General features: G+C 38.2%; 1 pseudogene; it reads right to left on the reverse strand.

Moving 5' to 3' along the window:
- Positions 1-10,257: 10,257 nt before the first annotated feature.
- Positions 10,258-13,609, reverse strand: LOC112414521 (liprin-alpha-2 pseudogene; annotated as a pseudogene).
- Between the last annotated feature and the right edge of the window lie 4,527 nt (positions 13,610-18,136).

The raw sequence follows: 18,136 nt of genomic DNA on the forward strand, positions 1-18,136 counted from the left end.
TTTATCTCATTTAACACCCACAATAACTATGAGGAAAATGGTGAGAAAACTAAGATAAATTCTCCCAAGGAAACATAAGCAATAAGTTGTGGATCAGGATTTACACATAGTTCTATCAGGTTCTACCATGCCTTGCTGATACCTAGATTCAGAGTGCACTGGCAAATACACAATCTGTTGAAAATAATAACAAGCCAAAAGAGAACTAGAAAGTGACACAAAATCTTCTTAATTTCTTATCAGAACTTTCCTTGATTTTATTTGAATTGCCTTGATTTTTAAGACCTGCACCCATACATCAACAAATCTATTTTTGTGGGTATTTTAAAATTCTGAGGTTCAATTCGTTGTTAGAACATGTAAAACTTCCTGTGCAGGCAGTGATGAAAATCATCAATGTCTATAGAAATGTCTTCGAATATGCTGATTTTGAGCTATATTTACCATGGAGAGATGTTTCTGTGAATGTCACGATCCTCTGCTAAAAGGTCAACCTTCTCCTCTGCATCCAGAAGTTCATGAAAATGGGAGAGGCTCCAAAGACTCAAGGTACAGGGACTGCTGGGCGTAGGGTAGAGGGAGCTAAAGGGAGTGTGCTCTAAGAAGGCTAATGGGGGGTACATAGGGGAAGTTGCAGCTAATGCCAATCATACAGCCTCAAAGGAGCCATGGTCAGATTCTCTGTAGACTCCAGCAAACCCATAAAAGGCAGGAGCAAAGCAAGGATGTTTTCATCACATGCCTTCTGTATATGAATACCTGGGTGGTCGGCAATATTAAAATAGCTTGTTTGAAATTGACAGCTTCCAGAATTTGTAGCCAAGCTCCATTTGCTAGAAACACAACTCTGGATACCAACAGATTTGTCTCGCTTGGAATAGGAATTACACATTTGCCTATAAATATTTATCTCTGAAGAGATCTCTTTCTTAATGTTTAGTCTCCCCATAAGCTTTTGATTTATTATGAATTTTAGAAAGTACTTTATTTGTTCCAGGGATACCATGCAGAGTGCTTTAAATGGGTCATTTCATTTAATTCTCACAACAACCCCCTAGATAAGTGCCATTATTATCTTCCCTATTTGACAAATGAGGATATGGGGGCTTAGTAGTAACATATCCAATGTCCAACGGGAAGTGGCAAGGCTGGGATTCAAACTCGGGCAGTGGGAATCCACGGTCTGCATCCCTAATTACACCATTCTGCCTATCAATATTTATGCAAACCTGGAGCAGTAGTTCTCAACCCTGGATGCACATGGGAATCATCTGGGACATTGCATTTTGGAGAAAAAAAACATCTGATGCTTGAAGCCTGCCTTAAGAGTTCTGATTTAATTGATGGAAGGTGGGGTTAGTCACAAGTGTTTTCAAAAGCTTTCCCGGGTGAGTCTAATAATACACAGCCAATACTTGAGCTTCAAATATACTGATGCCTGGGTCCTACCCTCCCCACCCCCGAGGTTGTAATGTAATTGGTCTGGAATATGACTTGGGCTTTGGGATTTCTAGAAGATCTCTGCCCCCCCACCCCATGCTGCCCCAGGTGATTCTAATACACAGACAAGTTCAGGAACCTCAGCTCTAGTGACTCTCAAATTCTGACCAGTATCAGAATCATTGGAAGAACTTTATTAGAGTACAAATGCCAGGCCCTATCCTACTTAGTTGGGCCTTGGCCTCTGTGTATCTCAAACTTTATTGTACATCAAAATCATCTGGAGAGCTTGTTAAATGACCATTTCCTGTGTACAACCCCAGAAATTCTGCTTCAGCAGGTCAGGGTGGGCTTAAAATTTGCATTTTTAGTAAGCTCGCAGATGACGGTCTGGGGATCACAGGGAAATGGAATTTTCTCCCCAGGGACATTAGTCAATGTGTGGATGCATTTTCTATTGTCCCCATGGAGGTTAGGGAAGAGTGCTATTGGCTTCTAGTGTGCAGAGGCCAGAAGTGCTGCTAAACGTCCTACAATGCACAGAAGAGACCCCAGTAAAACAATTATCTAGTTCAAATGTTAGTAGTGCCAAAGTTGAGAAACGCTGCTCTAGACTTTAGAGGAATGTTTAGGTCATTATAAACCAGATAATTTGAACACAGATTTGGAGAAAAAGATCTAGAACTCTTGGATCAGTATCGTCTTTAAAATTGAAATATAGAACAGGGCTTCTCTGGTGGCGCAGTGTTTGAGAGTCCGCCTGCCGATGCAGGGAACATGGGTTCGTGCCCCGGTCCGGGAGGATCCCACGTGCCGCGGAGCGGCTGGACCCGTGAGCCATGGCCGCTGAGCCTGCGCGTCCGGAGCCTCTGCTCCGCAACGGGAGAGGCCACAACAGTGAGAGGCCCGCGTAATGCAAAAAAAAAAAAAAAAATTGAAATATAGAACAAACTGCACGGCTAAGATATACTTAGAAGTTGTAAAACATTGTGATTTCTATTTCAAAACAGAAGACTAACACGTGGAAAGGCATTACTTCTTTGGCAAACTTTTTGCTGTAGCATGAATTATTATTATAGCATTTGGATGCCTTCCAGAGGGTTCCAAATCCTCCATGAGTTTGCCTTGAAATTTTGTATAAAAAGTCTGAATTTACCAAGGAAACTATTAGAGGATAATTATCCTTTTTATAAAAGTACTGAACAGAGGACCTCATTAAAGTCAGTGTTCACAGTGCATTTTAAAGGAAATCTAAATTACCTTGAAAAATATTCTCTAAAGTGAAATCCATGAATATTTATCCCACATTGATTTTGTTGTTTTATGTTTAAGAAATCTACTAGGTGGTAAGGATATAGGAACTTTAAGAAACCAAAGACCCGTCTTCAGTGGGTTTAAAGCTAAGACGTGTGTGTAGGTCTCTGATGTGAGGAAGTAAGTAAAAAGTGCCTTGGGGGTGACAAATATGTTCCGGAAATGCTTTTGAAGGCATCACGTAGGTAGAGAATGGTTTGTGGGAAAGGTGAATCCAGGACTGGACCCAAAACGGAGCAAAATCTAGAAACTAGATAACTAGTCTGGGGCTTATGGATGGTTAAGGCAAAACACTGGGTGTCCCCAACAGGGAGCAGATGATCCTAAGGGGAAGCATCTGTCCTGCCCAGTGGCTCAGGCACTAGACCAGAAGGCTCTCCTTGGATATGGCTCCACCCACTTCTCTAGTGGAAGCGGGTGTGAGGGTGAGTGACTATGTGCAGAATTCTGGGAGTGTGGGAAGTTTGACACCTTACTGTGAACTTTATTCCAAGTCTCAACGAAGACTCAGTGGCAGACCACTAAGTGGTGCAACCAGGTTGAAGTTTGGATTTGACAGCTCTACCGGGCAAACCCGATCATCTGCAATTTAGAAGTAAAACACAAGTTCAGGGAGTAGGCCAAGATTTCAGAGCAAATTAAAATTAGGTAAAATGTTGGTAGCCCTCTCCCACCATCCACTTAATGCATTTTCCTCTCTGACAAGTGTGCCATTGAAGGTTGTGCTCCATTGTTTGAGTGTCATAATTGTAGGTCTATTTTAGTGATAGCAGACACCAGCAAAGGCTGATATTTCCCCACAGACTTTTTTTCCTTGCCATCTCTCTATTTAGCTCTTTTCTAGTTATTTGCCGTCTTTTAGATACTGTGTGGGTGAAGAAATATTAGTTCTAATAACCCCTGGTTCCCATTGAAATGAAAAGATACAATTAGGTGAAATCTATTGGCAAAATTGTGTATTTGTCCAAAGTGAGCAGGGAGGATATTTACCTCCTGCCTTTGGAAGCTGCATGATTATCAGAATATGAATAACAGCTGGGCTGTTTCCCTTTGTTAGGATATATCTTTTCTTTCTTTCTTTCTTTCTTTCTTTTTTTTTTTTGCGGTACGCGGGCCTCTCACTGTTGTGGCCTCTCCCGTTGCGGAGCACAGGCTCCAGACGCGCAGGCTCAGCGGCCATGGCTCACGGGGCCCAGCCACTCCGCGGCATGTGGGATCTTCCCGGACCGGGGCACGAACCCGTGTCCCCTGCATCGGCAGGCGGACTCTCAACCACTGCGCCACCAGGGAAGCCCAGGATGCATCTTTTACATCTATTGATTATTTCAAGATGATTGTATGAGTAAATTCCTCCATACTTCCAACACTAAGGTGAGGCAGGTTAGAGAACTATTCTTCTTTGTTGTCAAGTTAGCGCTTTACAATACAACTTGCAGCAGAAGGCTCCTGCTGGATTTTATTCTTGTTTTCTCCAAGACTAAAAAGTTAAATAAATCAGCAGTCTTTGAAACCTGCTGGCAGGGTTCCGACACTCATTTGAAATATGGAATCTCAGAAGCATTTGGCTGTTTTAAAACCAACAAAGGACTTAAGCCAGTCACCTGGAAATTAATAAATACCCCTCTGTATTTCTCCTTGACTCTCTATGAGAATTGCTCTTTTTTCACCCTCTTGGGGTAGACACGTCCTTCTGCCTTGCTCTTTGGATTCAAGATGATGCCACAAATAGAGGTTTTCACTATGTAGATGAGTAAAGTACAAAATGCATTTTACCCATCAGCCCACCTGCCAAGTGCTTCCTGACCAAGACTCAGCTCCAGGCAGATAGAAAAGTGAATTAGGTACTTCAAGGACTTGAGCGTTCACTGGGGGAAGTAGACACGCCTGCTTAAGGCATTTGCCAAATCCTGGTTGGAATTTGGTTCCTTTGAAAAGAGTAAGGCACAAAGTTCTAGAAACTGAGAGACAAAGAGCAAAGGGCTTTTCTAGTACCTTTTTATTCTCTGTTCAAAATAACATTAACGAACTTTTTAGGAATCCCCATTTGGATTTCGCTCTCGCTGGAAGGTTTTCTTTCTTTGAAATACATGAGCAGCTCTGGACTTGGAGGTTGGGAACAAGAGGAAGGAAGGGGCACCGTAATAATCCCTAGGGTGGAAAAGCAGGGCCATGAGAACAGTCCACCATGACATCTCATTCAGCTAGGTTCACTGGAAGTTATGCCACTGTACACCGACAGGCAACATAATTCTTAGATAGGAGTAAGTCTCCCAGGAATTTTACCAGCATTACATGCCCATGTGTCGCATCATGCAAACATTTTCCTCTGAGAAAGATGCCAAATATTTTTGTGTGTGACTGTCCAAACAGAGGATAGCCACCATTGCTAAACCCACAGTTGTTTTTCATGAGAGGGAAAAAAGAGGCCCTAATGTTTAGTGAATGTTAGGAGGTATGTTTATGCCCTTTATAGGGCCGTAAAGCAGTTGCCTAAAATAATGCCCCATATAGCTCCTTTGTTCAAAGGACGTTGCACCCCATCTTCTCCTTGCATGTCACAAATCAGTAGGTAGATGTTTAATATTTAGGAGAGATATACAGCCCAAACCATGGACAACATACCTCAGAAAAAAGTTAAACTTTAGTGATTTTTTTTTTTTTTTTTAGTGTGTGTACAATCCCATTTGAGTGGGTTTATCCTAAAGCTTCCTGTTGATACCAGCAAAATGCAGGCAAAGTTTTAAAAGAAAGAATCCAAGTGAAAATACCTTGAGCATGTAAATTCAATACTATGGATAGTTTTTAGATGTCTTTCATGTGAATCTAGGGATTCAGAGTGAACAGAAAACATGAGATACAAAGGTTTAAGTATGCAGAGCCATAAACAAAACCATTTTTATTTTTCAAAACTAAGGATTAATGCTATATATACATAGGTAGTTAAAATATCTAACTATTGAAATATTTTTTATGACCACTCTAATTACATTATTAAACAAGATGAAAATAATTCAGATAACAAAACAAAACCTAAAATTAAGATACCCATCCAACGAATTAAGTATAAAAAACCTTGGCAAAATAAATCAGAAAAATCAGAGTTTAAAGTGACTAGAATTTCTATTAGTTTAGCACAAGGTGTTACTAAGCCATTGTTAGTTGAAGTGTCTGGAAATGTGCATTTTAGAAATTCGATGTTATTTTTTTGTTTGTTTTTAGGAAAAACATCTTTTAATGTAGTAAAAACATCTTTTAGGAAAAACATCTTTTAATGTAGTAAAAACATCTTTTAGGAAAAACATCTTTTAATGTAGTAAAAACATGCACTGGTGTCTTACAATATGATCATGGTAGGAGGGTTTATGCCTGGAGACTGTGAGTTGACATAAATCTGTTCTGCTTTCCGACAGACAGCTGTGTCCCTCCCCCTTCTGGTTATTGCTGCATATGTCCTTGAAGCTTTATTTTTCTGTAGATATAAAGTAAGATTTTCTTCCTTGTCCTCATACATCCTACTTATAAAATAAACTCCTTCATAATTAATTGGCTGCCTGGGTCAAGTATGAACTATGTGTCCAAAGGATGAAGGAGTTATTTCTCCTACTTCTTATTAGCCAAACAAAACATATTTGCAGATTTTGATATCCATGATGAAGCTACAAGCAGGGCTGTGATGGTGTGTGTGTGTTTGTGTGTGTGTGTGTGTGTGTGTGTGTGTCCAGGTATTTATCCCATTTTGAATTTTTAGAATCAGCTAAGTGTACTAGAATGATCACAAGACAAATACTGTTGCTTTACATTGTTTTCATATGACAGTCACCAAAAAGCATCATGTATGGCTAGAGTATTGGGAAAGTCAGGGTTTGTTATGTACCTTATCAGTTACCCAAGCTTCACTCACTTGAATTAAGTGTTTGTCTTTAGGTAGGAAATGTTAAAGTTTTATCCTAGACTTGAAAAGTGAAGGAAATCCGTGGTTATAAGGGGATGTGCATGAAGAAGTAAATCCCTAAGAAGTGAAGAAAGTTTGTTCAATCTCTTGTTGAGAGTGTGTCTACACTGGGGAGAAATGGGTACACATTCTGATTTTCAATTTTTTCCCTCAGACATAACCCTTGTCACAGCCCTCTCCCTAAGTGTACTAGTCAAATTCATTTTGTCTTGAAAAACTATGGGTGTATATATAGCCTTTCTATCTTTAAAATAAATTTTCTTGACAAGTTCAAAGATGTAAGACATATGACAGAACAGAAATTTTCTTCAATTATATAGTTTTATTTTCCACAGTGCTGCAGCTGAAATTTGCCCTGTTGTCAGTTCATACATGAGTCCTGTTGACACTTCTTTTCCCTTAAGTGCCAGGGGTTTGGCTTTGAATGTTTTCCTAACTCAGTCTTTAGGGACCGCTCTAATTACATTATTAAACAAGATGAAAATAATTCAGATAACAAAACTTTCTTTAGAGATACCCATCCAACGAATTAAGTATAAAAAACTTATTCAGTAGAATATATTGCAAAAAAAAAAGGTTAAATGAGACTTAAAAACGGCAAATTATCTTAATATCCTTTATTAGGACATGTAAGAACTAATGCAAACGTGATGAGAAATAGCTGTCAGGTTTGTAAGAGCAATTTTTGACTCACTGTTATTCTCTCTCTCTGGATTTTCTTTAGAGAAATATTTGAACTTTCATGCTATAATGTGAATTTATTCAAGCCTAAAATGTTATTTTATTACATTAAACATTTATATTTATCGAACATAAAAAAAAACACTGACCAGAATATTTTAACATTTCAAATGATTCGTATCATTTAAATGTTTTATGTCACAAATTCACACAGAAATCATACACTAATACTGTGTGTGTCGGTGTGTGAGAGAGAGAATTTTAAAAACAACTAAAACATGCTTTCTAAACTAGAGGAAAAAAATTGATGAGGGAAAATAATCATCCAACATACAAGGAGGCAAGGGAAAAAGAGAAGCATAGAAGTGGAAAAAATACTGCAAAATAAGAAAATACAAATGAATACAAATATATCAGTCCTCACAATCTATATAATTTGACTAGGGTTCCAGTTAAAAGCTGAGATCTTTAGATTATTTTTAAATTAACTATATATTATTTACCAGTATACATTTAAAAATTCATAATAAGGACACCGAAAGGTAGTGAGTGAAAAGGTGGGAAAATACCCACTAGGCAAATACTAACCAAAGCAAAGTTGATAGAGCTAAAGTGATACCAAATAAAACAGGCTTTAAGACAAAAACAATGTTCAAAATAAAGAGGGTCACAGGTACATACAATTCCCAATTCACCAAGAAAAGAATATATATAATTCTGAAGTTATATATACCTAAAACATAGCTTTAAATATAGAGAGTAAAATTAGGAAAAATTACAAGGATAGAAAAATCCACCAGCACAGTTAGATTATATCACACCACTTTCAGTAATTGATTTTAAAAGTAGGCAAAAAAAAAAAAAAAATCACTAAGGATGAGGATTTGAACACAATTAAAAAGCTTGATCTAATGTGTATATATATATAGAATTCTGAGCTCACTATCAGAGTACATTTTCAAGTACACATAGAACATGTTTTTTGAAATGCATTATGAACTGGACATAAAGCAACTCCTTAATTTCAAAAATCTATATCATACATATCCTAATCTCTGAACTCAAGGAAATTAAGGTAGATATTATTACCAAAAGGGGAATTTTTAAATTTCATGCATTTGAAATTTAAACACATGCTTTAATTACCCGTGGGTAAAAGAAACCACACAAAAATTTAAAATACTTAGAACCAAATGTGAATGAAAAACTATATATAAAAATTTCCAAGATGCAACTAGAGCATCTTCATGTTAAAAGAATACTTTATAGCTTACTTTTAGAAGTCTGAAAGTGAAAAAGGGTGCTATATATATATATAGGCTGCAGAAAACAAGCAGAAGTTATTTTGAAGCAGATGTAATGGTTCAAACTCTAAAATGATAGAACATACTAAAACTGACTCATGAAGAATTAGTTAATCCATATAGTCTATGACTATATCAGTCAGGGTTCATTCAGGGAAACAGAAAAAACTAATATAGGAACTGTGTAAAGAGGTTTTAGGACAACTGAGGCAACAGGGATAGTAACTGCAGGCAGTGTTACTTCTAGAGCTGTGGGAAAAAAGGAAGAGGTTACTATTTTTAGAATTTAACAGCTTGGAAAAGAGACTCCTCAGAGCTGGGACCCAGATCTCTGATGAGAGGGTGCTGTCCAGCAGGTGCTGATGTTCAGGGGTTCAGAGGAAGCCCCCCGTCCCTGCAGATCTTCGAGTCAAACCACTGAGGAAGGAAGCACTGGCCACCTGGTGCTGGTGTCTCTAAGGAGAGACAGTGATGCTGGTTATGGGACTATAGAGAAAACTGGAACAAAAAATGTCACTGCCAAAGTAAAGAAACATTTCTGGGGTGCGATTAACAGGAAGCAAACACAGAAGGGACAGGTTCCTTCTCCTTCCTCCGGTCTCCTAGTCTCCCTTTAGCAGCTATTGGAAGAAACTAACAGGCAACCCTAAGGAAAGGAAAAATGTGGTTTGAAGAGTGTCATTTCCAGTATTGCAAGACAAAATAGAGAACAGGTTTTTTAAAATTTTATTGGAGTATAGTTGATTTCCAAGCTTGTGTTAGTTTCAGGGATATAGCATAGTGATTCAGTTATTCATATACATATATTCATTCTTTTTCAGATTCTTTTCCCATATAGGTTATTACAGAACATTGAGTAGAGTTCCCTGTGCTGTACAGTAGGTTCTTGTTTGTTCTCTATTTTATATATAGTAGTGTGTGTATGTTAATCCCAAGCTCCTTATTTATCCCTCCTCCCCTCCCTATCCCCTTTGGTAACCGTAAGTTTGCTTTCAAGTTCTGTGAGTCTGTTTCTGTTTTGTAAATAAGTTCACTTGTATCATTTTTTAGATTCCACATATAGCGATATCATATGATACTTACCTTTCTCTGTCTGATTTACTTAGTATGATAATCTCTAGTTTCATCCATGTTGCTGCAAATGGAATCATTTCATTCTTTTTTTTTTTTTTTGAAGGAAGGTAATCCACTTGGTATTTATAAAGCATTAAATACTGAGGAACTTTCATAATTATGAAAACTGCTTAAGAAGTAGTGAGTTTAGCATTACAAGTACAAAAAGTACTAATGCCTATAGCTCATCTCCTGAGATGTTAGATTAAATTAAAAAGAAAAATTCTGAAAAAGAGTAAACTCTTGGTCTTGTTGCTTGGGAGAAAAATCTAAACTTTAGAGGCTAGCTCAAAAGTCTATCTTGGTTGCAGGCTTCAAGTCTGGTAGGAATCACAGCTGCTCAGTTGAAAACCTATTAAGAGTAGCAGCAAGGTTAATGAAGAGCAAGCTAAATCTCCTCAGAATAATTCATGCTGCCACAGATTTGCTCTGTGGACTTGGAGATGCTGCTATTCACCCAGCACTGGGAGAGGGAAGGCGCACAAATGGACTCACAGTTTTGGATGTCAGAGGAGCTGAAGGACTGGTTAGGGAAACCATCTCCTGGATTGCTAATTGGAGCTTTAAGCGATGCAGAGGATTGCTGATTCCAATTTCTCTCTGGATCTCAGTGTCTGATAAAGCAGACATAATGGCACCACTCTTCATATTGGCTCCGCAGGCTGCCACTTACCAAGCAGGCATTCCCAACCAGAGCTCTAACCACACGACTACAGTGGGCCCATTCCACTGGGCAAAAGGTAATCCCTTTCTCCAAGCTTCTTCTAGAGGTTCATGCTTTTTCCTCAGTCTTCTAGCCTCAGTTTGAATTCCAAGTTTGCCTATCCCCAGGGACTCCTGAGCTGCAGCTTCAGTCTCCATAAAGCCTCGGAGCTGCCCAGGTCAAGGTTTTTCTTTTTTACCAAAACAAACGTCCTATTGAAGACTTGATTCCTTTCTTCTTGGGGGCTTTGTGAAGAGAGTCTTGGTGGCTGTTGGCACTGCCAAGCCCAAGGCTTTCAGGCTTGAGGGAGGCAGTTAAACTACTTAGGGCATCATTGCGGTAGGAAGAAGGGAGGGTGTGAGTCATCCTTTTGGCTCTAGGGGGAGGGGGAGGAGAAGTTTCACATTTAATTGTTGATTTATCCTCCCGACCATCTTCTTCTACCACTGCAATCTTTCTCCGATGTTTCCTTAGATCACTTGGCAGTGTCGTGACTCCCATCCGATCCATTTCCCTGGCAGGACTTCGAGGGGTGAGCTTTGGTGTTGAGTGTCCACTGGGGGGAGATGAACTGGCCAGTGAAGAAGCTGTAATCGAGGCAGTGATGGAGGTACCTGGAAGGACCCTTGCTAAATTCAGGCCTTCCAGACTCACACTAGCCACTCTGTTCTCAATTTCTTCAGCATGTAACTCTACATTGTTTTTCTTCCTGAATTAGTCTGATTTCTTTGCTGATAGCGTCCAGTTGTTCCTGAAGCATCATGGCTAGAGTCTGGGCATCAGAATGACCACTTGGAGAGTGAAGATCCATTGAGCTAAAAATCGTTTCTCTTTCATCATCATCAATGTCAGACATTTCTATGTCACTTTCAAAAGGGTGGCTGCTTAGCACTCCAATTTGTTGTGTTCTATTCCATTCATGATCCCCAAGAGATTTCACCTTTGGCTCATCTCTCCGCACACCCATGTGACCTCTCCTTGGTCTTCTTATTACTTTGGTTGTTCTGTAATCAGACTGGCTGTCCGCTAGGGATCCAACAGAATACCGCAGCTCAGCTGAGGTGTCTAGATGAGTTCTTGATATTGTGGGTTCAATTAAAGAGTCAGTTCTCATTTTCATCTGGTCAAGTTCAGATCTCAGCTTTTCAATTTCTTCTGCTAATCTTTCATTATCATGTAAAGATTCTTCCAGATTCTTTCTGAAAGTTTCTGATTCTTGAATTAAAACATTCCTCTCTTCTAGAGCAGCCATTCGTTCCTTTAAGTGTAGCTGTAAGTGTTTGTTGGATTCAGTCAGAAGTCTATCCACAGTATCGGATAATCTTTTGTTGTACTCCTCATTCATTTTCTCTCTTTGCCTAGCTCTTTGAAGTTCTTGATTTTTCTCTTCAATTTGACCTTCTAGATGCCTCATAAATTCTTCAATGTTTCCATGTCTTTCTTCAGCCTTTGTTAGGGCTGCAATTCTCTGAGCCAGTTCAGCTTCTACTTCAGGTAAGCTCTCAGCTTTTCCCATAGTTCGCTGTAACTTTAGCTCAGCCAGCTCAAGACGCTCTTGTAACTGTCTGTTCTTCTCTTCCATCTGCCATAGGATGGCCTCTTTATTTGCTAACTTATTTTCTAGTTTGTCATTCATGTCATGTATGGAGGTAGATTCTCTCTGAGCACTGAGGTAACGCTTCTCAAGGGTCATGATTCTTTCTTCCATATCTTCCTTCTGTGCCACGGCCTCCCTAATGTCCCTTTGATACTTAGTGTTCCATTTCTTCTGTTTTAATGAGACCCTTTCTTGCTGTCTCTACTTCCTGTTCTAACTCTCCAGCTTGAGAAGAAAGGGTTGCTAAGCATTCTTTCATTTGGGCCATTTCATAGTTTTTCAAGCAATTCTTGTAGTTCAACTACAAGACTTGTTTCATCAGTTGAGTCTATAGAGCCATTGGACAAATGCTTTTCATGGACTTTCTGACTTTTTTTCCATCCCTTCAAGATGTTCTGACTCTGTGGATCCCTCACTTGATGCCATTTTTCTTTGTATATGAACATTTTGTTTATGCAAAGCAGCAATCTCCTGATTAGCAGCAGCTAGTTCTTCTTCCAGTGCAGAGACTCTTTCTAAAGAAACCCTCAGTCACTCCCTTACCTTTCATCCAAGGCCTTGAGGTGCTCAAATAAAGATTTCAGTGACCTGAGAACCTCAACTTCGCTGGACATTCCATAGGGGGACAGGGCTTGTCACTTCACCACTGCCATTCTTAGTGACCTTTCATATCGTGACACAAGGCACTCCAAATGCTTCAGTAACAGTCTTGTATTGTTTCTTTCAGCTTTAAGTTCAGAAATTTCTTCTTCCTTTTTTAGAAGTTGTTCCCTGCCGGCATTTAATTCTTTTGTCAGTGCAGCAAATTCCGGTGGATCAACCCCCTTAGAACCAGTCAGCCCTCCTGTCAGGGATTCAATATCCTGCTGGTGTTGGAGGGTCTCCTGCAGAGGCAGGGGGTGGCTGTGGCTCACTGCGGGGACAAGGACGCTGGCAGCAGAAGTTCTGGGAAGTACCCCTTGGCATGAGCCTTCCTGGAGTCTGCCATTAGCCCCACCAAAGAGCCTCGAGGCTCCAGTCTATTCCATTCTTTTTTATGGCTGAGTAATATTCCATTGTATATAGGTACCATATCTTCTTTATCTATTCATCTGTTGATGGATATTTAGGTTGCATCCATGTCTTAGCTATTGCAAATAATGTTGCAATGAACACTCTGTATCTTTTTAAATTTTTTCCAGACAAACGCCTGGAGTGGGATTGCTGGATCATATGCTAGTTCTATTTTTAGCTTTTTAGGGAACCTCCATACTGTTTTCCATAGTGGTTGTACCAATTTACATTCCCACCAACAGTGTAAGAGGGTTCCCTTTTCTCCTCACCCTCTCCAGCATTTATTGTTTGTAGACTTTTTGATAATGGCCATTCTGACTGGTGTGAGGTGATACCTCATTGTAGTTCTGATTTGCATTTCTCTAATATTATAATTAGTGATGTTGAGCATCTTTTCATGTGTGAGAACTGTTACTTTTGAGCATAGTCCCGGGTACTTGTGGTAGAGAAGAAGAAATTCTGAAAATAAATGAGCTAAATATACAACTTTAAGAAGTTAGGAAAACAGAATAACTCTAAGGAAATTAGGCAGGTCTAATTAATAAAGATAAACATAAGTGAAATAGAAAATAAAGATTCAGTAGACAGAATGAGCAAAGCCAAAATATAGTTCTTCAAAAAGAATAAGAAAATTGACAAACAAAACTGAAAAAGAAAAAGGCATAGGTAAATAATTTGGGAAAAGGAAAAGGAAGACATACAAATACTGCAGAAATCAAGCAGAGGATATTATGAACAACTGTATGGCAAAAACTTTTGAAATACGTGAAATGGTCAAATTATTAAAACAGTCTCAATAAGTAGAAACTCCAGCCTATGGCCATTGAAGAAATTAGACTTGTAGTCATTTTTCTCCCACAAATCAAACACCAGGCTCAGATGGTTTTATAGGACAATTCTACTTCTTTCAAGGAAAAGAAGAAGAATTTTCCACAAACTCTTTAGGGCCTATAACAAAAACCAGAGTGGAATATTTCTTCTAAAAGTTACAACTTAATACCAAAACCACAATTAGTAAAAGAAAAGATATAGGCTAGTTCAAAGAACAAATTTGTCAGTGTATATAAAAACACAAGATGTATTCAATAGTGAAATGCTACAAGTGTTCTGCTTAAGGAACGGTATAAACATACTATCATCATGGGTATTCAACATTGTACTGGAGGTCTTAAAATAATGTGACAAGGAGAAAATGGTAGAAAAGTAATGGAAGGGGGAAAATGTCATCTATAGATGATATGATCATCTACATAGACAACACAAAGGGGGATATACAAATTACTGAAATTATTATGGAAACCTGTCAAGGTGGCAATACATAAGATTAATACACAAAAAACAGCTGCATTTCTATACACCAGCAACAAACAGAAAATTTAGGGTTTTTTTGTTTTTTGTTTGTTTGCGGTACGTGGGCCTCTCACCGTTGTGGCCTCTTCTGTTGCGGAGCACAGGCTCCAGATGCGCAGGCCCCAGACGCGCAGGCTCAGCGGCCGTGGCTCGCGGACCCAGCCGCTCCACGGCATGTGGGATCCTCCCGGACCGGGGCACGAACCCATGTCCCCTGCATCGGCAGGCAGACTCTCAACCACTGCGCCACCAGGGAAGCCCAAATTCAGGTTTTTTTGAAGTTACTATTTACACAGCAACTGAAAACAGATGGTATTTAGGAATACATATACCAAACAATAAACAAGCTTTCTACAGGGAAAATAATAAAACTGAATCAAAAGACATTTAAAAAGTTCTAAATAAAGAGAGATACATGTTATGTTCATCTATTGAAGAGTTAATATTGTAAAGATATAAGTGCTTACTCGTTATTCATATTTACTGGAATCACAGATTTTTAAAAAAGATTTAAAAATTTAGATGGAAGAGCAAAGAGCCAAGACAGTCCTAGAGAATCAAGTAGAGAGAATTTTCCTGCCAGAAAAAATCATAATAATTAAAACTGTAACTGGTGCAGAGATAGAGCAATGGAATAGAATGGAAAAATAAGAAAATGGTCTCTGCACATAGAAAACTTGACATAAGGCACAACTAAATTCAGTATTAGTGGGAAACGACAGATTATTCAATAAATGGTTCTAAAATAATTGCTCATCTATAAGGACAAAACTGTAAACTGATCCTTACCTCATACCTTACACAAAAAAATCAGTTTCTAACGTATCAAGCTGTAAGTACAAAAGGCAAAGCATTAGAAATTCTAGAAGAAAATAAAAAAGAAAAACCTCTATATCCTTAGGGATTTTTAAACAAAAAATATGTAAACTATGCCAAGTATTAAGAAATTCAGCTTCATCACAATTCAGAACCATGCATTAAAAGACCCTTGTAAAGACCTGTGGTTGCCAGAGGGGGAGGGGATTGGGGAAGGAATGGATTGGGAGTTTGGGATTAGCAGATGCAAACTAATATATGTAGAATAGATAAACAACAAGGTTCTACTGTACAGCACAGGGAACTATATTCAATATCCTGTGATAACCCACAATGGAAAAGAATACGAAAAAATAATGTGTATATATGTATAACTGAATTACTTTGCTGGGCAGCAGATACTGACACAACATTGTAAATCAACTATACTTCAATTAAAAAAAAAAAGACCCTGTGAAGGGTGTAAAAGACAAACCACAAACTGAGAAAATATATTTGTGATACACATAAAAAATATAAAAAGGACTAGTGTCTACAATATATAAAAACCTCATGTGTCAGTAGAAGAATATAAACAATAATTTATTTATTTATTGGGTGACACGAATAGCCAATAAATATCAAAAGATTCTCTACCTCATTACAATCAGTGAACATTTAAATAATGATATACCATTTCACAGCTGCCAGACTAGAAAAAAATTAAAGTCTGACAAAACCAAGTGACGAGAGGAACATAGAACAGTAGAATTTATCGGAGCAGGTAAGAACACAAATTGGGACAATGATCTTGGGGAATAATTTACCTACCATTCAACTTCCATGTGCATAAACCCCTTGCCCCAGCAATTCTAATCCAAATCTTTGAACATGTGCACCAAGAAACATGATGAAAATGTTTATAGTAGCATTGCTCATAATAGGAACAAACACTAGAAACAGCTCAATTGTCCATTGAAATTAGAATGGATAAATTGTAGTATAATCACATAATGAAATACCGTGCTGTAGTAAAAATGAATTACAGCTATAGGCACCAACATAAATGAATTTCAGAAGAAAATTTGAGCTCAAAAAGCAAATTGCAGAATACAGAAGTACAGTTCCATTCATATGAAGTTCAAAAATAGGCATAGCTAAACAATATATTGTTCAGGGACACATACATGCGATTAAAATATGAAGAAAAGGTACAGGGAGCTTATCACAAAACTTAGTATAGTGATTGCATCTGGGAAGGAGAGAGTGGTGTTGCTATCATGGAAGGGTACACAGTAGCCTTCAAAAATATTAGTAACGTTCTGTTTTTTAAGCTGGCTGATAAGCAAGGTTTGTTCCTTTTATTTTTGTTATTTTATACAGTTATACACTTTTACTTTGTATGATACACTCAAAATGAAATATTTTATAAAATTTAAAAAATTTTACTTTTATATTAGTTGTTTGGTTTGGCTTTATAAAGTAACCAATGGATTAGTTTAATATTTTTCTTTATCCTAGTCTGATAAATTCCACTGCCTCCTTGGGTTACAAAATTAAGCATTTTAAACCACCATCCTCAAAAAAAAAAAGTCTAAATAATTTTAACTGAACTATTTAACTTTTTGATTTTTTACAAACATGTATGTATACACATATATATGAATTTTAAGATGACACCTGTGAAAGAGTTTAAAAACATACATACCTATCCAAATGCAAGCTAATATAGACATGGTGCATGTTCTTTTTTTTTGAATTTTATTATATATATTTCTTTATACAGCAGGCTCTTATTAGTTAACCATTTCATACATATTAGTGTATATATATATATATATATATATATATATAACCATTTCTCCCAGCACCACTTATTGAAGAGACTGTCTTTTCTCCACTGTATATCCTTGCCTCCTTTGTCATATACTAGTTGACCATAGGTGCGTGGGTTTATCTCTGGATTTTCTATCCCATTCCATTGACCTATATTTCTGTTTTTGTGCCAGTACCATATTGTCTTGATTACTGTCACTTTGTAGTATTGTCTGAAGTCAGGGAATCTGATTCCTCCAGTTCCGTTTTTTTTCCTCAAGACCGCATTGGCTATTCAGGGTCTTCTGTGTCTCCATACAAATTTTAAGATTTTTTGTTCTAGTTCTGTAAGAAATGCCATTGGTGGGCTTCCCTGGTGGCACAGTGGTTGAGAGTCTGCCTGCCGATGCAGGGGACACGGGTTTGTGCCCCGGTCCGGGAGGATCCCGCATGCCGTGGAGCGGCTGGGCCCGTGAGCCGTGGCCGCTGAGCCTGCGTGTTCCGAGCCTGTGCTCCGCAACGGTAGAGGCCACAGCAGTGAGAGGCCTGTGTACTGCAAAAAAAAAAAAAAAAGAAATGCCATTGGTAATTGGTAGGTTTATTCCTAGATATTTTATTCTTTTTATTGCAATGGTAAATGGGAGTGTTTCCTTAATTTCTCTTTCATATTTTTCATCATTACTGTATAGGAATGTAAGAGATTTCTGTGCATTACAGAAACTTCTATCCTGCAACTTCACCAAATTCATTGATTAGCTCTAGTAGTTCTCTGGTGGCATCTTTAGGATTCTCTATGTATACTATCATATCATCTGCAAACAGTGACAGTTTTACTTCTTGTTTTCCAATTTGTATGCTTTTTATTTCTTTTTCTTCTCTGACTGCCGTGGCTAGGACTTCCAAAACTATGTTGAATAATAGTGGTGAGAGTGGACACCCTTGTCTTGTTCCTGATCTTAGAGGAAATGCTTTCAATTTTTCACCATTGAGAATGATGTTGGCTGAGGGTTTGTTGTATA

This window comes from Neophocaena asiaeorientalis, unplaced genomic scaffold, assembly GCF_003031525.2.
Source record: "Neophocaena asiaeorientalis asiaeorientalis breed wild unplaced genomic scaffold, Neophocaena_asiaeorientalis_V1.1 scaffold70, whole genome shotgun sequence".
In the NCBI taxonomy this organism is placed as follows: Eukaryota; Metazoa; Chordata; class Mammalia; order Artiodactyla; family Phocoenidae; genus Neophocaena; species Neophocaena asiaeorientalis.